At 35.5% G+C, this 26,221-nt stretch overlaps 1 long non-coding RNA gene across 3 annotated transcripts in view; it reads left to right on the top strand.

Moving 5' to 3' along the window:
* The window catches only part of LOC106998876 (uncharacterized), a 57,383-nt gene that overhangs the window by 16,813 nt on the left and 14,349 nt on the right, over positions 1-26,221 (top strand). Inside the window, exons 3-5 of one of the 3 annotated variants that reach the window (XR_013418120.1) lie at positions 16,586-16,669; positions 22,310-22,449; positions 22,534-22,690. This is a non-coding gene — a long non-coding RNA (uncharacterized LOC106998876). Of the gene's footprint in view, positions 1-2,693; positions 2,878-16,585; positions 16,670-22,309; positions 22,450-22,533; positions 22,691-26,221 lie in introns of those variants that run through there. The other 2 variants (XR_013418121.1, XR_013418122.1) reach the window with 2 other exon arrangements.

Here is a 26,221-nt window from a genome sequence, read left to right as displayed (position 1 = left end):
TTAGGATAACAAGTATTTCTAATAATTTAAAACTTTGAACCTGCTGGCATGAACTTTATTTCCGGCACAGTTCAATATGAAACATTTAAATTGGGCAAAGTCAGAGGTATATTATAAGATTCTCTCTCTCTCTCTGTCTCTCTCTTTCTCTGTCTCTCCCCCGCCCCACACACACACTCCCTCCCTCCCCTCCATTCTCCTCCTTTCTCTTTTTTCTTCTGTCTCTCCATTTCACAAATTTTGAATGATTAGTGTGAATATTGGGAAACCAAGATAGATATTTTGGGATGTAAGTGTAAATTCTCACTAACTCTTTCAAAAATACTTGTCAACTAGAGGCTCCAAAATATAAAGGGAATTAACTGATGCATCCTGCCCTCTGGGAGAAAATGGTTCAAAGGGGAACATAAGGGTGCCTATAATAAAGTTTTACATGAGATAGACAATTATTTCAGCTCCAAGGAGGGTATATATTTTTTAAAAGGGGGGATTCAGAGGAGTAAGAAAATTTGTTTAGTTGATGAGATTAGAGAAACATACATTGAGCATATGATGGTTAAATTAGTTTTCTAAGGTTATTGAAGAAAGAATTTCTTGAGAGTGATTGTAGTCTGAACATGGAAACATGACTGAGACTTTAATGCACATATAGAAAATATAATTCAATTTGTGTGTGCATGTTTACACAAAATAATGGGTCAATAAAATTAGAAAATAGCTCATACTCTAATTAAGTACATCAGCTATATAACCATTACAAAGTATGTTTCAGCAAAAAAAATACAAATAAATCTTTCTCCTTTCTTGTTGATTTTGATGTTAACTGCTTTCTTGCCACCTTGAGTAATTCTATACATACTCTCATCCCAAATCCTTGTAAACGCAAGATGATTACAGAAACTAAATTGTGTACCATTTCTGTATGAAAAGAAAAACATGAAAAAATTTTGATAACCAAAATGGATTTATATCATTTCTATCTATCTAATTAATTAAATGTTTAAATAACTATAGATGCACAGGAAATATAGCCTATAATTATTTAAAATTTAAAGTTATAAAAATTCCCAATAAATATCTATTTGAGGACTGGGTCCTCAACCTACACATTTCTACCTAGGAGATCTATGAATGCCAAATCCTCATCACCTTAAAAGTGGCTCTAGAGAGCACTATGCCTGTCATGCGCGTCCGTGTGAAGAGACCACCAAACAGGCTTTGTGTGAACAATAAAGCTTTTTAATCACCTGGGTGCAGGCGGGCTGAGTCCTGAGTCCAAAAAGAGATTCAGCCAATGGAGATAAGGGTGGGGCCATTTTATAGGATTTGGGCAGGTAAAGGAAAATTACAGGCAAAGGGGGGTTGTTCTCTGGCTGGCAGGAGTGGGGATCACAAGGTGCTCAGTGAGGGAGCTTTTTGAGCTAGGATGAGCCAGGAAAAGGAATTTCACAAGTTAATATCATCGCTTAAGGCAAGGACCAGCCATTTTCAATTCTTTTGTGGTGGAATGTCATCGGTTAAGGAGAGGCAGGGCATTTGCACTTCTTTTGTGATTCTTCAGTTACTTCAGGCCATCTGGGCGTATAGGTGCAAGTCACAGGGGATGCAATGGCTTGGCTTGGGCTCAGAGGCCTGACAATACCATTTTATGGCATCATTGGAATCCACTTTAATTTGTCTGCTGGCTGTACCGTTTTTATTTATTTATTTATTTATTTATTTATTTATTTATTTATCTGTTGCTACATAGCAGAAGTCTACGAGTAGTAATCTGGATGGAAAATAGGCTATGGAAATTTCCCTGAGGTTGCATATCCAAACCAATCTTGAATTTTTTATGTAAAATATGTTTATTTGGAGTAGCCTAGGGAATTGACGGAGTTTAATAGGGAACAAAAACCTATTCAGGTTAGCACTTGGAAATACCATTGTCCACTCATTCAACTCATATACACTGAATGCTAACTGTGATCCAGGAACTATGATAGTACACTATCATATGAAGATATAGTAACATGAAAAAGATAAAGTCTACTATGTCCCCAGGAGACATTGGATATTTGAGGAAGAGAGAACATTCAATAAGAATAAATAGCACTTTTAAATGAAGATAATATGATGGAACAAAAAATACAATATTGGAACACAAATATAAAAATATTTTATGAACTCCAGAAGTGGATATACCTGCCTAACAGTATCATTCCCTTTTCAACTACATCAAAATTATGTATTCCTAGGGTTGGAAAGTTACTTGAGGATCAAAAGAATTACTAGTTGAAAGGAGAGAATTTTATATCATCTGAACATTAAATAATAATCTCCAAGCTCTCAGCTGGAAATTCCTTACAGTTCCAGAGTACATACTGCTGACTGACAATCACAACTGCATCCTAGAAAGTACTTCTTTGCTATCTTCACTATATACACAGGAAAATTCACAGTTCAAAAATATTTGAGGTGGTCGTCTATATAAATAAATCTGACAAAGTGTGTGAAATTATAAAACAGCTCTACCGTGTTAATTAGGTCAGTATATTCGCATACGTGGAGACATGACAACATAGCTGTAGGTCTACTGGTTAAATTGATGCAGTGAAAGTATATACTTAAAACTAAGGGTGACACTGAATCAAAATATTCACTGTAATGAGTTGGTTGAGGGGGCTATTACACATTTTGTGTTTTAACAGGACAATAGATTATGTTGGATGTAGATGAAGTTTGGGCAGAATCAGGGATCAATGACTCCATTTAAATTGTTACACCAAAACACAGGCATATGCCTGCTTTTAGATTTGAAGAGGGAATCCTCTCTGGAAAATGTAGAAACTACTTACAAAAGGTTGGAGGACCAACACTTCTAAGAAGCAGGAGGTGGGTGTTGTAATTCAAATTATATGCTAATTCTCATTGATCAGACTATTTAAATGGTAATGAGGCATAGATAGTGCTTCTGGTCCCTGTGTTTGAAACTCTGTGTAGAGCGTGTCTGTAAGCAAGAAAAAATACCGCTCCTTGCTTGAAAAGTTGTGGTTGCTTTAGGGGCATGTGATTGTAAAAGATATTTAACTTCCAGCCCTCTGACCTGTGGAGAAGGAGATCCTATCGAGAATTTTTAAGACTACAGGTACATCTAACTTCTACCATCCTTCCAAATTGTCACCGTTAGCTGACCAGGGCTGTATTCTTCTGTAAACCAGAAAGAAGAACAGATACAGCTATAACTGCCACTTTTGTGGTGGAGATGGATGACCACATCACACATCATTTTTAGCAGAGTGCAGAGGAAGTCTGATTGCTTTTCCTGTTCAGCAAAATCTTAGCTACACAATATGGATGCAAAGTATTGATTCAGGAAACAAAGCAAAATTAAGATGTAATCATTTAGATAATGAAATGTTGTATAAAAGGAGGTTATGGCCCAACAGGGAAGGAAGGATGTAAATACATGGTAGCAAGCAATGCCTTTCAACAACAGTGTAAGAAAGGGTGCCAGGGAACAACACAGAAGCAAGAAATTGCTCGAGGCTGGATGATAGGGAGCACTTATCTGAAATGCTGGTATGTGAAATAGGTGTTGAAAACTGTACAGAATGTGAGAATTGAGGAATAGTGAGCTGGAGGAGGAGTGGAAGACATTTGATATCTAACAGAGTAGGAATCAGCTTATGAAAGCCTCTTGGAAGCTACGGTGCCAAGAAATAAATATGGCCTGTTGCCCAGGGTGACCTTGAAATAGTTGGAGGAGTAATTAAAATAATTTTTATCAAATAACTGTTTGATTTTAGAGTTAATGATGAATAGGTAAATTGTAAAATGAGTGTGTGTGCGCCTCAATTTTTTCTCATTTGTTTATAATTTTATAATTATTATCCAATTCATACTTAGTACTAATGTTTGTTTCATTCATAGGAAATAACTAATTTTTTTTGTTATTTTTTAAATGTTTACTGTCAGGCAATGTATTAAGCACTTAACCTACACTTAATACATACACAGTCCAGTAAGCTGTCACAATAAAACACAGATTTTGCTAACCCTGAGAAAAAGCCAATGTTATGTTACCGATCATTTGGAATAAAATAATTTGAATGATTTTCTGGAAGATAATCTGGAGCCAACCTGATTGTTAGAAGTGATGAACCGAAAGTTCTGGGAGGTTAGATTACAACCGGGACAGCTACTGGGCTTGTTCTCAGCCCCAAATCCTCAAATCAGATATTTAAAGTCACAAGATCCTTTAACCAGTCTAATCACTATGCTAATAGTATAAGCAAATTCTTCCCTTCTTGTAACTATGTTAATTTAATCTAGTATCTTCCCCCCCCACCCCACAAAATTCTCTGTCAAATATAAAAATTTGAAATGTTTTTTTTAGAAGTATATTTCCCTAGTGGCAAATTTAAATGAAACTTTGGACAACATGCTCACAAACATTCTGTCTTGAGAAGTTGCTTTATCATATTTAAAGAAAAATCACATATGTCTTTATGTGGTTAGTTTCTTCACAAAAATACACAAAAATATATTCTCATTAAGTACAACACAGTCCTTTAATAGTCTCTTGTGGCCATTACTGTCAATCTTTATATTTCTCTTGTATCACAAGTACTCCAAAATCTTCTCAACAATTTAAATAAAGAAATAATGACCCTCCCACTGGACTACATCTTATAAGGCTCTCCATTATTTCACCTGTCAGTTCTCTGGCTCAGCTCTTTTTAATGTGCATCAATTTAGTTCTTCTTGCTTCTTCCAATCCTCCTACTTGACAATGTCCCGGACTCCTCGCAATAATGAAGAGCACAAGAGTTGATTAACAAAGTAGAACTCTTTTTCCTCCTCCTCCTTGAACACTTACATAATAAATAGTTTTAGTTTTCTAGCATATGTCTGGCTAGATATTTTTCATCCTCTGCCAAGAGAGACATAAAGTATAATTTTCAAAATAGTAACATTGTTACTCTCATGCAAATATAAAATGAATGTGTGTCTGAGGTTTTATTCAAGTAATTAAACAAAAAGAAAACTAGTAAAATGTATTTAAAACACACACGCACATAAGTTCAAAGAATATTTAAGGAACTGGGCATCTATGAGCAATCTAGCATAAAATTGTTGGGTTAGATACAAACCTGTTTAATGTCCTACCCTTGGGGTTATCTCTCCTATCAAAATTAATTACTTTCATCTTTTCCAGACAAAAATCTGCAAGTTAAACTCTACTCCTACAGAGTTGTGGAATAGTCCAGTCAATATAAAATAAATCAAAGTTTCAAACTCAGAATCACAATAAAAGAACACCCAGGAATTTCTTCTGCTCATTTCCAACATTCAGATAATTTTTTTTTTAAACTTAAGTTCTTCCCATTTACAGACATTTCCTACTTTTTCTCACCCTTCTCTTGAGTACAGGGTTTCCTCTCTGGCACTATGAAGTTGCTGTCATGGCAAGTTTAGGTATGTCTATCAGAATATTTCCTAGGACACCAGAGTTGTGATAGCTAAGAATTGACTCAGAGTCTTGAGATGACTGTGCCAGCATTGTCTCAATTGCTTTCCATTCTAGTTTCTGCCCATTGAAATATGAGAAAAATAATACATTCCTCAGCTTTTTAAAAATTTTTTTCCACATTTTGGACCAATACTTAACATTCTGGTTTATATATACTGAAATTATTATAGGCTCACATTTTACCCCCTGTGATTCTGAGAAACACAAGTACTGTATATCTGTTCACCATAATTATATTTGTAAAAAATATATATATCATACTAAAAGCAAATTACGGGACAAACTCCTGCCTGAGAAAACAGTTATATTAAATTTATTGTATTTTGATGGTAAAGTGGGGGGAGGTAATGGAGGTGAACAAATCTATGACTGTGGGTGGAAAACCTGTTAATCGTCTCTCACTAGAATCTTGCTCATTGAGCTCTTACATGTTGCATTTTTATACCTCAAATATACCCTAGCATCTCTGTCTGAGCTGAATTATTTATTGTTACTTCCTGAGTAGAGCCACGAGGCTTCATTTTTTTCTTCCCAGTTCTGATTAGCTACAGAAAAGAATTAAAATTCAAGGGCACTCGTGGTTCCTGATGAATTATAATAATGTTGGATAAGTTGTTGCAAAAGATTCCTCCAGATACATGTCCAGGCATTTCTTATTCCCTGAGCCAAGTTATTTTGCTTCATATTAGATAGTTTAAGTGTATTATCCATTAGCAATTGTATGCACTTACTGAATCTTTATAACAACAGTTTAATGTCTTTCCTAATATTATCAATTTTCTAAAGATACAGAACCTGAGGGGCAAAGAAGCTAAATAGGTTGACCCTACATCACTATGAGAGAACTAAGATTAAAATTTGGATTTTCTTGTCACAGGTGAATAGAAAAAAATTTGAGTTACTTTAGTGTCCCACTGTCTTATATCATAAAGGATTTTAAATATTTCAAAATGTATCATAAACTTGATTTTAAAGTAAGGTAAAATTATTGGTTAATTGGTTAATATAGGTGAGATATATAATATGAACAAATCACAACTACAAACTTTATTTCCTAAGCTACTAAATATGATACTATATCTGCCAATTTTTAAAACTAAGGAAAAACAAAATGTATATTATAAATACACAAGTACTGAAGATACTGATTTTATCTTTATATTTAAAAGGTAACTTTGTTTTAATTTATATGTTTCAGTATTTTGCTAACATTTTGCAACATGCTGCATGTTTGTGGTAAAAAACTACTAAATTATGCACACAAAAAATGTCAGTTAAATAAATTTAAATGTCTTATCTTTTTTTCTAGGAAAATAAGTTTGAATATTTATTTGGTAGTTTGTTAACTATTGTTCCAGATCAGAAATGTTGCTTTGTTCTTGTTTTGATTGATTTGGTTTTGATTTAGCATTTCCAACTTTGGGTCTGCTTTCAAACTTATGAAAAAATAATTATGTGATCTTATATAAATACGATTACAGCTCATGATAGTACAGGCTTGTGGAGTCAATAGCACTTCATATTTGTGAAATACTTTAAAAGATCACCTCTGTTTTGAAGAAAATGAGGGACTGAATCAAATGATCTTGAAAGTTTCTTCTAGTTCTGAGATACAATGCTAACCAATTGACCATTACATATTAGGTATGATTTATAGGAAGTGACCCTTAACATTTTTAACATATAGCATACAGTTGCCTGTAGTTGAATAACTTATAATTATATATTACAGGTTATTATATTATTATTAATAATATATTGAATATACAGTTGAATTATCTATAATAATATAGGTAATTCAACTCTATATTCAATAGTGTTATATAATTAATAATAGCAAATTAATATAATATTAATAGCTATATTATATAATACTATTAATAATTAATAATAACATAAATAATGATTAATATCTATTATATAATTAATAATATATATTAAATATATGTTGAATAACTTATAATAATATAGATTTTATTTAACTTATTAAACAAAAAGAAAACCAGTAAAATATATTTAAAATAATAAAATATAAATGCATTATATTTAAAATATAATAATATAGATTATTCAACAGTATTATTATTAATACTTTTCCTATTATATTCCCCACCCCAGAGGCATTGTATTATTTTATAACATTACAAAAAAACTTACATTGCTGTTTACATAAACAAAATATTAAATTAAATATATATTATACTGTTGGCTATCAACAATTTATGTTACTGTCACGGAAGAAATAGAGAGATTAAAAGAAGGTGTACCAGAATATATTCACTCTGGACAATGGACATATATATAGAAACATATATATGTAGGACATATGGACATACATATAGAAACATGCATATATGTGTATATTTTAGACTACTACAACAGGCCTCCGATAGTACAGATATAGTCCATTATTCCAAAGAAATAGAGAGATTAAGTGTACCAGAATATACTAACTCTGGACAATGGACATACCTATAGAAACATACATATATAGACATATATAGACATATAGGTTTGTTTCTATAGCTATGTCCATATGTCCTATATATATGTTTCTATGTATCTGTCCATATGTCTATATATATATATATGTTTCTATATATATGTCCATTGTCCAGAGTTAGTATATTCTGGTACACTTAATCTCTCTATTTCTTTGGTGACAGTAACATAAACTGTTGATGGACATATGGACAGATACATAGAAACATACATATATATACACACACACATATATATGTGGAAACATACATATATACATATGTCCATATGTCCATACTTACAGAAATTGGTTTTTGTGCAGATGGCATATCCACATGCATACCCATGTATATTTCTTTCTTGTATCTGCCTCTAATGTTGTATTTAGTTTGTATATATGTATATGAGTGTATATATGTATGTGTGTATACATATGTATGTGTGTATATATATGTATGTTTCTATATATATGTCCATATATACAGAAAGTTGTTTTTGTGCAAATAGGCATGTCCACACATATATCCATGTACATTTATTTCTTGTATAAGTCTCTAATGTTGTACTTAGTTTGTATAATGTTAAACAAGAAAAAATTGCTATTTTAGAAAAAAATTTAGGGAATAAGCATTTAAGACAGTTTGGGTGTCCACCTGAATTTTTCATGACAGTGCTTAAAACTTTGAACTCAAAATTATTCAATGTTAGTTTATAGCTTTAGGGACTACCTACATATACCTATATGTGTATATATACATACATGTGTACATATACAAATATGTGTATATATACATATGTGTGTACATATACATATGTGTGTATGTGCATGTAAGTTTTTCAGTTGTTTTCTGCTGTGTGTCAGTATGGAGTTAACCAGAAATGGTTTTACAGGAATAATGGACTATATCTGTACTATCGGAGGCCTGTTGTAATAGTCTGTTTTCACACTGCTGATAAAGACATACCTGAGACTGGGAAGAAAAAGTGGTTTAATGGACTTATATTTCCACATGGCTGGGGAAGTCTCACAATCATGGCAGAAGGCAAGGAGGAGCAAGTCATGTCTTACATGGATAGTGGGAGGCAAAGAGAGAGAACTTGTGCAGGGGAACTCCTCTTTATAAAACCATCAGTTCTCATAAGACTTATTCACTGTCATGAGAACAGCGTAGGAAAGACCTGCCCCCATGAATCAATTACTTCCCACCTGGTCCCTCCCACAACATGTGGGAATTGTGAGAATTACAATTCGGGATGAGATTTGGGTGCGGATATAGAGCCAAACCATATCATTCTGCCCCTGGTCCCTCCAAATATCATTTCCTCACATTTCAAAACCAATCATGCCTTTCCAACAGTCCCCCAAAGTCTTAACTCATTTCAGCATTAACCCAAAAGTCCACAGTCCAAAGTCTCAAACCAGAAAAGGCAAGTCCATACCACCTTTGAGCCTGTAAAATCAAAAGCAAGCTAGTTACTTCCTAGATACAATGGGGGTGCAGGTATTGGGTAAATACAGCAATTTTAAATGGGAGAAATTGGCCAAAACAAAGGGGTTACAGGGCCCATGAAAATCCAAAATCTAGCTGGGCAGGCACATTTTAAAGCTCCAAAACCATCTCCTTTGACTCCAGGTCTCACATCCAAGTCACACTGATGCAAAAAGTGAGTTCCCATGGTCTTGGGCAGCTCCACCCCTGTGGCTTTGCAAGGTGCAGCCTTCCTCCCAGCTGTTTTCACAGTCTGGCCCTTGAGTGTCTGTGGCTTTTCCAGGTGCATTGTGCAAGCTGCCGGTGGATCTGCCATTCTGGGGGCTGGAGGATAGTGGTGACCCTCTTCTCACAGCTCCCCTAGGCAGTACCCCAGTAGGGACTCTGTATGGGGGCTCCAACCCTACATTTCCTTTACGCATTGCCCCAGCAGAAGTTCTCCATGAGGGCTCTGCCCCTGCGCAAACTTTTTCCTGAGCATCCAGTCATTTCCTTACATTTTTTGAAAAACAAGTGGAGGTTCCCAAACCTCAATTCTTGATTTCTGTGTACCTGTAGGCTCAGCATCACGTGGAAGCTGCCAAGGCTCTGAAGCCACAGCCCAAGCTGCACGTTGGCTCCTTTCAACCATGACTGGAGGGCCGGGACACAGGGCAACAAGTTTCTAGGCTGCACACAGCACAGGGACCCTGGGCCTGGCCCAGGAAACCACTTTTTCCTCCTGGACATCTGGGCCTGTGATGGGAAGGACTGCTGTGAAGGTCTCTGACATGGCCTGGAAACATTTTGCCCATGGTCTTGGGGATTAAGACTGGGCTCTTAGCTACTTATGCAAATTTCTGCAGCTGGCTTGAATTTCTCCCCAGAATAAAATGGGATTTTCTTTTCTATCGCATAGGTTGCAAATTTTCCAAACTTTTATACTCTGCTTCACCTATAAAACCGAATGCTCTCAACAGTACCCAAGTCACCTCTTGAATACTTTGCTGCTTAGAAATTTCTCCTGACAGACACCCTAAATCATCTTTCTCAAATTCGAAGTTCCACAAATCTCTATGGCAGGGGCAAAATGCCACCAGTCTCTTTGCTAAAGCGTAATAAGAGCCACCTTTACTCCAGTTCCCAACAAATTCCTCATCTCCATCTGAGACTACCTCAGCCTGGATTTTGTTGTCCATATCACTAGTGGCATTTTGGGAAAAGGCATTCAACAAGTCTCCAGGAATTTCTAAACTTTTCCACATTTTCCTGTCTTCTTCTGAGCTCTTCAAACTGTTCCAATCTCTGCCTGTTACCCAGTTCCAAAACTGCTTCCACATTTTCGGGTGTCTTTTTAGCAACATCCCACTCTACTGGTACCAATTTATTGTATTAGTCCATTTTCATGCTGCTGATAGAGACATACCTGAGACTGGGAAGAAAAATATCTTTAATTGTACTTATAGTTCCACATGGCTAGGGGGGCCTCAGAATCATGGCGGGAGGTGAAAGGCACTTCTTACATGGCAGCAACAAGAGAAAATGAGGAAGAAGCAAAAGCAGAAAACCCTGTTATATTCATCACATCTTGTGAGACTTATTCACTGTCGTGAGAATAAAACAGGAAACACTGGCCTCCATGATGTACCTCCCCTTAGGTCCCTCCCACAATATGTGGGAATTCTGGGAGATAGAATTTAAGTTGAGATTTGGGTGGAGATACAGCCAAACCAGGCTTCATCTTCAACACTGCCTTTTCTTAAAACAAGTTTTCCATATATAAATTACTGGTTTATTTAGGGCATTATTCCTATATACCTTTCGCAATGCCTCGGTGAGTTTACCATTCTTTCATCCCAACTTCATCATAAATTTTTATGTTATCCTTGCTTCAATTCCAGCAGAATCAATGTTGCTTTGATAGGAATACTTTTTAAATTGATGCCTAAGCATCATCTTAGTACCTTGACTAACTCTTGTTCAAACTTGTTATAACAATTTAGTATGAGCTTAATCCGGTGTAAGAAAATTTTGAAATCCATGCATAGTTTTTTTTTCCATAATATGCATTTTTCATGAGCTTTCTGAAGACCCCATGATATTTAAATAGCATGTTAAAAATTAATATAAAAGTTATAGGATGGCATGTGAATACCTGATGTTGTCTTGCAATTGTGCTTTTAGACAAATCCAAATTAAATATTTGAAGTGGATGAAGAAAATTTCAGTTTTTTTTTCACTATATATCATAGATATTACATAGTGTCTGTTTTAATTGAAATGTTGTTTTTACTGTCAGTAGATAATTTACCAGATACAGGAGGGTTGCCCAGAATGCAATTACGTGAGCTTTAAACAACAGTTACAAATTTTTTGATGCTTTTCCCATGGAATATCCCCATACCTTTAATCTGGGTGAGCTTGTAGCTGTGTCAATCAATAGATTACAATGGAAGCATGCCATTAAAATTTTCAAGTTTTCTTTCAAAAGGCCATGCAATCTCTGCTATGTTTCCTTGAATACTTGCTCTTACCTTCCTGAGCCACCATCTAAGAAGGCTAATTTCTTCTGATAGCCAGGCTGAAGAAGGCTACTATGGGCACTTAAGTTAATAACATCAGCTAAGACCAGTCTGCCAGCCATCCCTGCCAAAGCACCGAACATGTGAGTGAAGCCATCTTGCACTTCCCAGACTAACCTACCTATCGGCTGAATACCACTGCATAACTTCTGTGTACACCACGTGGAGCAGAAGAATTACCCACCCAAACCCTGCCAGAATTCCTATCCCACAAATAAGGGGACTATATGAAGTAGGTTGTATTTTAAGTCATTATCTTTTGAAGCAATTTGTTATACAGCTATAAACTGATAGAACACATTTCAAACATAGTAGCAGAAGTCCCACTTTTCAGAGTCAAATATCCAGAGTACATAGTATCTATAAAATGGTTATGAGCAAATCCAAAAGCAGGATTAATTAATTATTAATGATAAATTATAGAAACCACAATATTTACTAGTATTTATTGAATGTTTAATTTCACCAACCATGGGCTATAAATTATTTATGAATAACTGACATAAGGGTCACGTTACCTAGTCTAAGTGTATTGCATGTGACAGCAAGCTCAAGGCATAATATCAAATACAATACATCTAGGTCAAGGAGCTTATGGAAGATATGGTATGGGAGTATAATAGAAGTTCTGTTTGTTTGGGGATTTTAGCAATGATTAATGATGACATGCACTCTATATGACATTATCACGTTATTAGCTATGAAAATCATTGTGAAATATTCTTTTCAGATTAGATAGCCACACAACTGATATTTCTGAAAGTTGTGTTTGAATACAAAATGTAATTATTTTATAGACAAACATATTTCCACCATTACACAGAGAAATAAACATAAAAACCTTTTAAGAATTAATGTCCAAGGCATTTTTTTCTAAGAAATAAGAAAAAGATTTCTACAAAAGGCTTTCTGAGTGTTTTTGAGTTTATATGGGAAAACCAATATCATTTAGATTAAAAATATTTTACTAACTCACTTAGTTGAGACAGAATATTTTGTAATAAGTAAGTAAGGAAAGTTACTTAAGCTTTGATTACTTTCAGTGTGTTTAAAACCTCTTATATATCGGTGAATTATTAATCCACTCGGGCAGTACTAAATACTCTGCTCTTCATTTCAAAAGATCAACTACTATACTATTCAAAGATAAATGAGACCTTTGAGGATCTTGCAGACTAGTTAGGAAGACAGACAGGGATTTTAAAAAGTTACAAAATCTAGTAAAATAATAAGTGCATGAAGATAATACACAGGTTGCAGAGTAACAGATGACTAAATTTGACTGAGGTTGGCAAAAAAGGTGATTATGGATAGTTTAGATTAAATTTCTATTGCTACCATAACAAATTATCACAAATTTAGTGTTTTAAAGCAATACAGATTTATATAGGTGAGAATTTAGGTTGGCCTGGTAGATTTCTCGGCTCTTGATTTAACGAAGAAATTAAGATGGTGGCAGATGGGGCTCTTATTAGGAGCCTCTTGGAAGAATTTGCTTCCACACTCATTCAGATTGTTGGCAGAATTCAGTTCTTTGAGGTTATAGGACTGAGGTCCCCATTTCTCCTGGAGGTATCTTTCTGGTCCTTACACTGAACCCTCTGCTTTATAAGGTTCATGTGATTAGTTTGGGCCCACACAGATAACCAAGAATAATATCTCTATTTCAAAGTTCATAATCATAATCACATTTTGCCAGGTAAGGTAACATATTTATAAGACTATACACACACACACACACACACGTGCAAGATTAATGTATAGACATGTTTGGGAGGACATTCTATCTGGCACAGTTCGTGAACCTAATAAATGCATTTTAGAATGAAAGATCAGTGTAGATTTAGAATCAGAAAATGAGGATATCTAGTTTGAGAGTAAATTATCTAAACTAATATGTAATCTAAAAATAATTTATAATATTGGAAACAAATCTTCTGAGAAAATAATTTTCAGGCAGATGAAGACATGTCATACACTTTCTTGTGTGAAAAAATATGACAGTAACATTAATATACACAGATGATGTTAGCTTGAGCCTAACCCAACTTTACCCAATGGAATAGCTTCATACACAGGTTCTTTTTGTAGCCTACTAATAAAGATAAACAAATGATAACAAAGAGAAAACAACTTTAACAAGAATATTTTCCCCACTTCTCCAATTACTGCCCAGTGTTTGCACCACGCAGAATACAGTGTCACATTTGCAATGCTGGAAGAGCAGCAACTCTTGAGAGGACAGACTCTGAAGTCAATAACTCATAGATGTTTAAGATATTATACTGTTAAAGTGGCTTTATTCACAGAAGTTAGTGGTTGGTAGGGTCCTTTGAATTATCTATGCATGCTCAGATTTTCATTCTCAACAAATTTTCTTTTCTCCAACTGATGATACTAAGCGATATTTAAGCCATATAAAAGGTATAGATTGTGTATGTGTATGTGTATATTGAGAGGGACAGATGGACAATCACAGTCATGCTTATAGATACGGGTATGGGAAAAGACTTATTTGCCATCTGAGAGGAACTCTGAAACTGGATTCTTGGGAAACGGACAATTGTGTCCATCTACTTTTACCATGTGAATACCTAATGAATAAAATTACTTTATAGAATTTTTGGATGTGTTTATTAAAACACTAGTCCAGGAAGACGATAACTAGCTAAAGAGCAGGTTTTGAGAGTATCAAAATGTCATACTTGTGGTAAGAACTTAGTTCAGCTCCTCGAAGAAGCATATGCCAAAACAGGTTTAGAAGTGCAAGAGACTTAGTTGCAATTTAAGAGGAAATGCCCGTGAAAGAAAAGGGGAAAGAAACTTGAGTGGGAGGGAGATCTGTCAGAGCATGATGAAATCCTGACACCTGTGAAAGAGAAAGAAAAAGTAGGAAGAGTCTCAGTTTGTAGCATAGCTTTAAGAAAGTTTTGATAAGGTTGATGGGAGTCCTTGAGCCAAAACTGGTGTTCAAGGAGTCCTTGAGCAGCTACTCCTGTTAGAGGAGTTCTGCAGAAATTGGCCTTCCTTGCTACCACCCTATGCTCAGCCATTGGCTGGGAGCAGCCAGTGAAAGCCATAGTCTCAGCATGAATGTGGTGAAAAATGAAGAGTACAGAAGTCCTTCACTTATATTTCCCACAGCAGGAGAGCTGAGTAGAATCTTAAGTGTCTGCCACAGTCCACCCCTTGTGCCATCATATGGTTTGGTTGTGTCCCCACTCAAATTTCATCTTGAATTGTAATTCCCATAAATCCCTTGTTTTGTGGGAGGAACCGGGTGGAAGGTAATTGAATCATGGGCAGGTTTTCCCATGCTGTTCTCATGACAATGAATAAGTCTCATGAGATCTGATGGTTTTATAAAGGACAGATCCCCTACAAATGTTTGCTTGCCTGCCACCACATGAGATGTGCCTTTGCTCCTCTTTTGCCTTCGGCCATGACTGTGAGGCCTCCCCAGCCATGTGGAACTGTGAGTCCATTAAACCTCTTTTTCTTTATAAATTACCCAGTCTTGTGTAGTATGAAAATGTACTAATATGTACCATAAAATCACTTCCAAATTCAGCTTTGGGGAGCACATCCTCCTTGGTTCTTCCAGGCCTCACTTGCTGAGGGGAAAATACAGATGGTAAGTGGAGTCAGCTACAGCCCTCTGCTATGTGATAGCTAATGGCAAGCATCATAACCTGAGATCAACTTCAGTAACAGGACCAGTTTCCTCCTCTGGGCCTCACCCAAAGATGGCCACAATCAATGCCATCTGTTATATGGGTGAGACAGCATTCGGAAGTACAGAATATGTTGCCTTCAAACCCCTAAGAGCGTTACCATATAAAGTGCTTCCTTCTTTGTAATAAAGGATGAAAGATAAGTCAATTTTCCTTTTCTCTTGTGGGATTTTTGACACATCCTGAACACATCCTGAACACTGGACTCTGAAAACATCACTAAAGTAGAATGTTCCTGAATCTTTGATAGTTTATTTCCTATATTAGGTAACACTTATATCTTACTAAGGCTGCCAGTGAACTAATTATCCAATATGAGGAATTTATTGACTATTTGATGGAATCCCCAGGCTGTTCTTTTCAGACTATAACAGAAGTTATGAAAGAGGGTAAAAAGAATTAATGTACCTCTGAAACAAAACTTCAGATAAACATTCTCTACCTTCTCATATGAACATAAGCTTTTAAAAATCCTGTCTTATTATCAGAAGGTAAAAGAATCCAATCTCCATGTCAATAACTATATACCATTGTATATGCCATGTACCTGAAACCTAATTAAATTATTGTAGTAATGGTGCCTCTGTCAGCAAAACATCCATAACTATAGCAGCCACATGGTTAAGTCTGCAGTAGTCTATAATCATTCTCTAGATCTATGCAGTTGTTTGTAGGGGAAGACTAGTAAATTAATAGAGATATAATAAAGATGACCTCCCCTGTAACCTTTAGATCTTTAGTGGTAGTAATAGCCTGCAGCATCCTTCTGGGGATGTGATATTGGTTTTGACTCAATCTTAGCTGGAGGGAGGATGTCATTTCAAGAGGTGGCAAGTTGTCCTTCTTCATAGTCATATCTCTCATTCTGCAAGCCAAAGACTCAATGTGAGTATTACTCCAACTGCATAGTAAATTCCAATTTGTATTTTGGTACCTGGAAAACAACTACTGGGTGGATCCATGGACAGAGTGGGCCATTGTGGGTTAGATTTTAGTCAGTGCTCCATTTATTTCCCACTATACTTAAGCCTCCAATCTTACATAGGGTCAATGATGACACATTAGGACTTCAGTTGTCAATGTCAAGTTACACTCAGGCTCTGTCCAACTGTCTTCAAATATATGAGTGTTTCCCATTCTTTAGTGTACAGCGTTATGACTAGGGAAATAATCACAACTTCTAATGTTCTGTAGTGTTGCATGATGCTTCTTCCTATGAATCTGACCACCTCTTCAGTCAATGGCTTCCAAATCTAAAACTTGACACAGGTCTGAGAACTCAGCAAGTAATCATGACTTCTTTTGAAAAATTATGGATTCAGAATGTGTATATTCATATATGTTACCTGGATATATTGCATAATGGTTTGGACTTCTTGTGTCACCCAAATAGTGACCATTGTACCAAATAACTAATTTTTCAACTCTCATCTCCCTCCTACCCTCCCCAGTTTTGGAGTCCCCAAAGTCTATCATTTCCATGTTTGTGTCCATGTGTACCCATTGTTTAGCTCTCACCTGTGAGAACATATGATTTTTGATTTTCTGGTTTTAAGTTATTTCACTTATGATAATGGCATCCAGTTCTACTGCATATTACTGAAAAGACATGATTTCATTTTTTTTATAGTTGCATAATATTCCATGGTATATATATACCACATTGTTTTTCCAGTCATCAATCACTGAATGCTTAAGTTGAGTAATGGCTTTTTATTGAGGGTGACTGTACTAAATATCTGTGTCTTGATTCTTGTTTTCTTCTGTTTTGTTTTTGTTTTTGGAAGGGGAGTTGTAGATGTCAAGCAGCTTCCTTGTTGTCTGCCCATCTATTTTGCCTTTAGGGGCTTCCCACTCTTTTAATCATCCCAGCTCCCTGTAAGTCAAACTCCTTTGGCTGCCTATGTGTCCTTGCTAGACATTAGAGTAATTGCTCTCCCTGCTTTCTGGTGTTCAAGTCTTACAACTGGCCTCTAATATTTTGGGGTGTCATCATCTCATGGGTATTACAAAGCTCAAATCTGAGAAGACCTTGTCTACCATTAACCCTGACCTACAGATGAGAGCCACCCCCAAATTTTTTAGTGATCCTGCCCCTATATATTGGCACATCCTGATGACCTTGATCTCTAGTTCTTCCTGTGGAACATAACCATATGGTAGGTCTTCTGGCCTCACATAATAAATCCATTCCACATTCACATGTGCTTCAGCCTCTTCATTCCTTTCACTATTTTCTTCCAGAGCAATTCAGGAATTTCCATTTTGCTTAGTATTAGGCATCACTTTCTCCAGGTTTCTAAGAATAACACTTACAGAGAGTTTTCCTCATTTCCTAGGTTCTTTGCCAAGATGTGAAGACCAAAGTCGGTGAGTGAACCCCATGTCGATGAATTCTTGCTTTTCTGATCTTACATTCCATCACTTTGATCCAGTACCCTCAAAATGCAATCACAGTTGTACATGCCTTGTCCTGTCAATAAATGCTACCTTATTACTGCAGTTCCTTAGGTGTGTTGTTTCTTTCTTTTCTTATCAGGCCCAGAACACACTTAACGTAGATCATGGTAAGATTTAACTCCAGTTTTCAACCTAGCTGCAAGGAGAAATGGGACTGTTTAGTATTTTAAAATTTTATAGTCTTTTTCTTTCTTTCTTTCTTTCTTCTTTTTTTTTTTTTTTAGACAGAGTCTTGCTATGTAACCCAGGATGGAGTGCAGTGGTCAATGATGCAATCACAGATTACTGCAACCTCTGCCTCTCAGGTTCAAGTGATCCTTCCACCTCAGTCTCCTGAGTAGCTGATACTACAGCGTACATCACCACGCCCAGCAAAGTTTTGTAGTTTTTAGTAGTGATGGGGTTTCATCATGTTGCCCAGGTTAGTCTCCAACTCCTGGGCTTAAGTGATTCACCCACATAAACCTCCCCAAATGCTGGGATTACAGGTGCGAGCCACTCTACCCAGCCTGAATCTTATAGTATCATAGAAGAGTGAAAGAACTAAAGTTGACTGCACAAAGGTGCACCATTTCTCCAAGCTCTGCCAGTTCAAAGGTGTCTGTGAGTCACCATCTACATGAACACTTGTCTAGATATTCCCATCCCAAGCTTCAGAGTCCCAGATTTTTTTTAACCAGGGCCTTGACTTTAGCACACAAAAAATCTGTCTTGAAGGACTTTCAGATATCTCTGAAGCTATGCAAATATAATTATCAAATTTTCAACTTGCTGCTGTGTCTGCTCTTCTCCAGGAGATCTGGATATCTATTTAAACTACCAAAAGGACCCTCTGGTGCTCACATTTTGCTGTTAAATGCTTGTTTACATCCATCAGTTTGTCATTATTTCGCTGCAAGCCACCAACATAATATAGAAGTCCTTGTCTTTTTGATGCTGCCTCCTAAACTCTTATCATTCAAATGCCTGAATTATTGAATTTGAAAGGGTATTTTATTGCATTGTATTGTATTTTCATGTCTCAAGTGGTGAAATCAATAGCAATTAGGCTACCATCTTGTGCCAGAGACTCTCTATGCCTCACCTACCACTTAGGATGGCATTCGTTTTACCTGTGGGCTGGTGATTGAACCTGTCTCCAATTCCCATCTTGCTACCTATTTTTGGACCTGTTTCAGTATCAATCATGTTAGTTCAGATCCACTAAAAGATGCTCAGAAGAGTTTATGCAAGAGATTTATCGAGGAAACACATGTAAAAGAAAATGGGAAGTGCAGAGCCAGAGAAGGAATAAGACAGGTCTACTTCTGGAAAAACAGCAGCAAAGAGGTAAGATTAGGAACAGTCTTAGACTGTAGCACATCTCTAAGAAAGACTAGCTCACATCAATAGAATGTCCTTGAACCAAATTCAGCATTCAGAGAAGACATATTTTGCAGGAATAGATCTGCCATTGTCAATGCTTGGGTTATCTCAAGAGAAGCATGACTTTGGCATAAACACTGGTAGATTCAGAGAACAGAAACAGGGCTACGAATCAACTGTTTTTTCCACAGCAGAAAGTCTCTGTATTGTATTTTCATGACTTCCATAGAAAAATAAACATTTGTGCTGGGTTTTCAGAAGCTATAGCAGGTGGAATGTAAAATAGGAAGCTGTCAAAGTGCAAATGCATGGACATGTGAAACAGAGTTATGATTAGGAAGGATAAGTAGAACAAGTATTACTGATGTGTGACTTTTGAGTGGGATTAGAAGTGAAGGAGATTCAGTCAGAGGCTCAGCTAGAGGCAACATAATCGTGGAGAGTGGAAATACAACGTGAAATGAACACTTGAGCAATACTCATACCCAACACTTACTTCTGGAGAAAAATCTTTGTGAAACTTGGTTTTGCTAAATACTCAATAACCAGGGCTCTCACATTTGCTTGAATAGTTTTTGCATTGTTTGAGGTTGTCTAGCTGAGGAGGTGAAGGAAACTGAGATCGGTTCAAGCTGTATGACATGGTGCAAGGCTACACCTACCTGGAAGGAAGGATGCACAAAGATGCCATCCACTTAACAAAGCCCTATGCTTGCTCAGAGAGTGTCATTTTTATTTTTTTGTCACTGGAAGCACAGCATTAGGCTAGTAATGAATTACTACCATCACTTATTAAGATTCTTTCCATAGAATATACTTCAGTTTGGAATTCTTTGATATATATTCTTCCTTGTCCTCCTCCTCCTTCTCCTCCTCCTCCTCCTCCTCCTCCTCCTCCTCCTCCTCCTCCTGCAACACTAGGGCTTTAAAGTGTAGCACAAATTTCAGAGAATCATGATCATGTAATATACAGATGAGTGACCATCAGAATGACTTCAGACAGATCTACATAGGATATGTGAGTTTCTGAGTTTAAAAATGTGAAAATGTATTATCTTGTGTCACAAGTTTAGCCATCACATCAATGTTTCTGGAATTTAACTCATTGAAGATAAGGTACCTGGTCTATAATTTAGTCATTTCAATGACAACATGAGATTTTCAGACCTTTCTGTTGCTATTACATTTATACAAACTATGTTTTCCACCTTTATAAAGATAATCATTACTATAATATTCTATGACATAGTTGTTAACTGCATTTAATGTGTTTTCCAAGATGATGGATAAATAATCAAGCTTTTTAAAAATTGTATACCTGTATTACCATTTTAAAATATATATAAGCTACTCTTTATCACCACTGATGTTGTATCAAGCCTAGCAGATAAAAGATTGGCTATAATGTATTACATGACATCATAATATTATTGCCTGAAATGTTCCACCAAAGTGGATACAAATATTACACATCATATTATTTTGGTGTCTTTTTTGTGGTACTCCTGTCTGTGAAAAGCTCACATGTTCCCACTCTGCTGTAATCTGTCATGGCCATGAGACTTGGTTTGGTGTGTGTCAGTGCCAAGTAAAATATTATTTTTAAATGCCAAATCTTGGTTTAAAATATCCCCATCCTGTGATATAGTGATTGACAATACTCCAAATGGAAACTACTTTATTAAAATGGATCTCAGAGTAAATATGCTGTGAAATAAGGTGTCAGTTGGTATATAATGTGATGAAAAAAATAAAAAGAATTTAGCTTATACTCAAATTTAAATACTTAAAAAATATCTATTTTCAACACAGGCAAACCAAATATCCTGATTTGTCATGAAAATTGACCAAAAACTATTGGTCAAGATTCCATCTTGATAGAGTTGCACCAATTCAGAGATAGTATATATTGATTATAATAGATTTTGCCTCAAAATAATGGAAAATGTATCTAACTTTAGCTCACACTACAATGCTTAACAGTTCTGTTGCAGTTATGTGCAACACATGGCTAGCTAGCAATTAATGGTTTGGACAAAGAGTCTACATTTACTCTAGTAGTGTTTAAAATATTTGAGTGCACAAACCTTATCAGAACTATCACAGTTACATCTTATCACCCTCAAGCAAATGGCTAGTCTGAGGCAATGGTATTGACTATGAAAGTTACCCTAACGTGATGGTTACAGAAGACTACTGAAAGGATTTTCATATTTCTTTTTGTTGAACATGTTATCCTATGTTGAAAAGCATGAGTGGAATATGCTGAGTAATACATAGCTCAATGTCTCAAAAAATGCTAATTTAAACTTTAACCAGATTTAAGGGAAAAAAATAGTGCCTATTTGTTTATTGCTTTTTCTGTTTCAGCATTGTTAGTTGGTCGTTATAAGATATCCTAGAATGAAAACAAGTAAGTTCACAACCATTAACTTAATAGTCATGATCCAGAGTGCAAATTAGCTAGGGCAAAGTTCCAGTGTTGCTCACTAGAAAAGTTCTAGAGGAAAAATAAAAATACCCATATATCTAATAGAAGGTAAGCTGTATAAATAACATTTTACCATAGGGAAAGGCATTTGTAAAACCGTGCTTACTGCAAGAGCCTAGTGTATTTGTTGACAAAATAAATAGCTGACAAATAACTTCTGAATACAGAAAATTAATGTCCTTGAAGAAAGAATATTAGTTCTTTTTCAGGGTGGATATCCTCCTCCACTGAATGCAAACTATTAAGTAATGAAAAGGACAGCACTCCAAGCAGTATAGATTTATTGGCCAACCTGGCAATCAAGGTTGACTGACAGGAAAATTGATTGCTTCACATTTTAATTACAAAGGTATTAGCCCCATATAATTTTTCTTACAACAGAAGATCTATTAGCAGTTTTTCCATCTTACTGATTAGCCATATTATCTTCTAGATACTCTTTAGTACCATAAATTAAGGAAAGCACTAACATTTTGTGGCTACTGTAATTATCAAAGTATAATTACCTGTGTTTTCTCACCTACGTATTTGAGATAGAGACGAAGCCACCTAAGTTAATCCACTTATAATAAAAATGTCTTCTGAGAGTATATTTGTGCTACCTTTTCTGAGGATAACTGTGGTTCAATATTGGTGATTTGGGTTTTTTAATTTTCCTTAATTTCATATGATATTTTAATAAAAAGAAGCCAGCTTAGTTTTGAAAGTAAAACATTATTGTCCATGAGACTTCCTTTTTCCTTCTCTGTATTTTAAAAATTCATCTATATATTCGGTTTACTACTGTGACTACTTTAGACATGGACTGTCCTCACCCCTATTATAGAAGAGATCTTAGAAACAGTGACCTTTAGTTGCATTTCTAAATGACCTATGTCTTTTCTAAAACTGAACTCTCATATGAGTTCTTTCTGCAAATGGATGACAAGTTAAGTTTAGCAATTTAGTCATGAATTCAGACTTCAAATAATTGTTTCATAAATTTCATTATGCTGTGGCACCAAACCAATAAATACAGCCCATACAAGATGTTTTAAGTCACTTACTAAAGACTAGACTTTTCAACTCTATGGCCTTAAAATTGATGGCCTCAATTCTCCACTTGCCTTGTAACCCTGATGGAGCTGATACAAGCATGATGCTCCTTGATAGTAGAAGTGCTATGCTTAAATTAAGTCCTGTGATGGTGCAGAACAAGTCATATATTTAAGTGAAACTGTTTCTCGGGTGAATAAGATATCTTGACATGTCAATGGAATATGAAACTCAATTTCACAAGATTTTTCTAGTGCCTAAAGAGATTTAAGTAGAGCTATCATTTTTAGTCTTAACAGAAAGAATAAGTCTTCCTCTATAGACCTCTGCATTCCTGGCTTCTAAAATTTAATTTTATCATTCCTTTTAAAGCCCATTATTCTTTAGGCCTTCATGAAAGCAAAATTATATTTCATCATTGATTTGTTTCCTGTTTCCACATTTAGAAACTCTTTATTACTTCCAATCATTCCACTGTTCATCCCTCCACCAAATTTAAGGTTCTCTTAAACTAACCAGACAGTTTTCATAGACCTGAGTTCATTAGAGGGAAAAAATGGAGAATTACAGCATTTTTTTTAACTTATATTATCTTAAGAAGGCTAATAAATACTTCTGCAATCAGTGAAACACATGTTAGAAGCACACCCAGCTGAGTAAAATTGAGACCATTTTCCCTCAAAAATAGCATCAAAATCCCAAGAGGACTCAAAAAATTGAGAAAAAAAGCCAGAAATCAGTTTCTAAAAGTTCTTAGTAGGTAATAAGAGTTATTCAGCAGTAAGAATTTTAAAATGAATGAAATTTTTCTTTAATTATTCTAAAATCATTGTTTTATTTTGTCATCGTTGATTATTTCCTAAAGAGTGATGATTTCATGAAGTATTATATGGTACTTCAAACTTTTAAGTACCTTTTATTCCCAATCTTCTGTGATAACTCTTAAGTGTCTTTAGCTAAGAACCATTCTTCCACTTACTACACCAGACATTGGTTCATTTGCCCCAATCAAACTTCAGATGTTATCTGCTTATTTTTAATCAAAATTGGAATCAACATACCTTCCCCAAAAGTGCTTACTAATGAACCTGCAAGCAATCAAATTAATATGTATACAAACTATCAAATATTCTTTAAGTAGAAACGAACAAGTGCAATTTCAATGCACTAATGAGAGCAGAAAAATATTTCACAGTAGAGAAGAGTGGAGAGTGCATGTATATGATTTTTTAAACTGAATTCCCTTCATTAATTAGCATATATTAAAGAACCTCACATTATTTTAGAGCATTACCATTTGGGGCAACGAGTTCATGGGCTGATGTTTTGCCACGGCACATCACTGCATGTTATTTCTTCTTCATTTCCTTGATAACTAAAGTTTTTGTAATTCAGGATGTTTTAATTATAAGATATATATGCCAATAATGTGATAATAAAGGTTCAAGGGAAATAAACGTGGTGGAGCTGATCCTGGTGGTGGTAGTGCAATTATCAAGTAGAAGAGGTGGTGCTTTTTTATAGTTCAATTAAAGTTTGATCTCTCATTACCTTTAATTACATCTGCCTTTTCTAGTGTGTCTTTTCATCCCAGAAGCACTCTGAGAGAAAAAAAGAAATCATTGAATAATATTCCTCTGTAATTCCATGACTTCTCATTATTGTTTTCACATTGTATCACCCAAGCCAGCACTTGCTTTAGATCAGCCACTGCGGAGAGGTCCATGCACAGATTAAATATCTTGTTCAGCCAGATATTCAAACTTCACTGCTATTTCTGACGTATGTTGAAAAAATAGAAGAAAATAGTCATATTTCGTTTTACTGTGCTTTGCTTTAGTTCACCTCACAGATACGGTGTTCTGGTTTTTATTTTAAAGAAATTGAAGCTTTGTGGTAACCCTGTGAACAGCAAGTCTATCAGTGCCATTTTTCCAATAGCATGTGCTTACTATGTGTCTGTGTATGTCATTTTGTTAATTTCTGCAACATTTCAAATTTTTGTATTATTATTATATTTGTTATGATTTGTGATCAGTGTTTTTTGATATTATTACAGTATTTGTTTTGAGGCACCACAAACCACATCCATACAAGACAGCAAATTTAGTCAATAATTATTTATATTCTGACTACTCCAGCTACAGGATGTTCACTGATCTCTCTTTCTCTTCTTAGGCCTCCCTATTTCCTGAGAGAACAATATTGAAATTAGCCCAATTAATAACCTATAATGTCCTTTAAGTTTTCAAGTGAAAGAGTCCCATGTATCTCATCTTAAATAAAAATCCAGTAATGATTAAGCTTAGTGAGAAGGACGTGTTGAAAGCCGAGATAGTTCAAAAGCACGGCCTCTTGCAATATTTAGCCTAGTTGTGAATGCAAAGGGAAAGTTCTTGAAGAAAATTTAAAATGCTACTCCAGTGAACACATAAGTGATAAGAAAAATAAACAGCCTTATTGCTGATAGGGAGAAAGGTTGAGTGGTCTGGATAGAAGATCAAATCAGCCACAAAATTCCCTTAAACTATAGCCTAATCCAAAGCAAATCCTGGTGAGAAAGCTACAGAAGAAAAGTTTGAAGCTAACAGATTGGTTCATGAGGTTTAAGGAATAAAGCCATCTCCAGAGCTTATAACTGCAAGGTGAAGCAGCAAGTGCTGATGTAGAAGCTCAGCAAGTTATCCAGAAAATCTGAGACAATTGATGAAAGTGGCCACACTAAACAGGTTTTCAATGAAGATGAAACAGCCTTATATTTGAAGTATTGGAAAAAGATGCCATCTCAGACTTTCATATCTATAGAGAAGTCAATGGCTTGCTACAAAGCTTCAAAGGACATATCGAACTTGTTGGGGCTAACGCAGTTGGTGCCTTCAAGTTCAAACCAAAGCATTGACTATTCCACATATCTTGGGGCCCTTAAGAATTATGCTAAATCAATTCTGTTTGTGCTCCATAAATAGAATAAGAAAGTCTGGATGACAGTACATCCATTTATAGCATGGCTTCCTGAATATTTTAAGCCCACTGTTGACATCTACTGCTCAGAAAAAAAGAAAACAAAACAAAACAAAAAACAAGTT

Source organism: Macaca mulatta, chromosome 6 (assembly GCF_049350105.2).
Source record: "Macaca mulatta isolate MMU2019108-1 chromosome 6, T2T-MMU8v2.0, whole genome shotgun sequence".
In the NCBI taxonomy this organism is placed as follows: domain Eukaryota; kingdom Metazoa; phylum Chordata; class Mammalia; order Primates; family Cercopithecidae; genus Macaca; species Macaca mulatta.
This window is presented reverse-complemented; position numbering and strand designations above follow the sequence as displayed.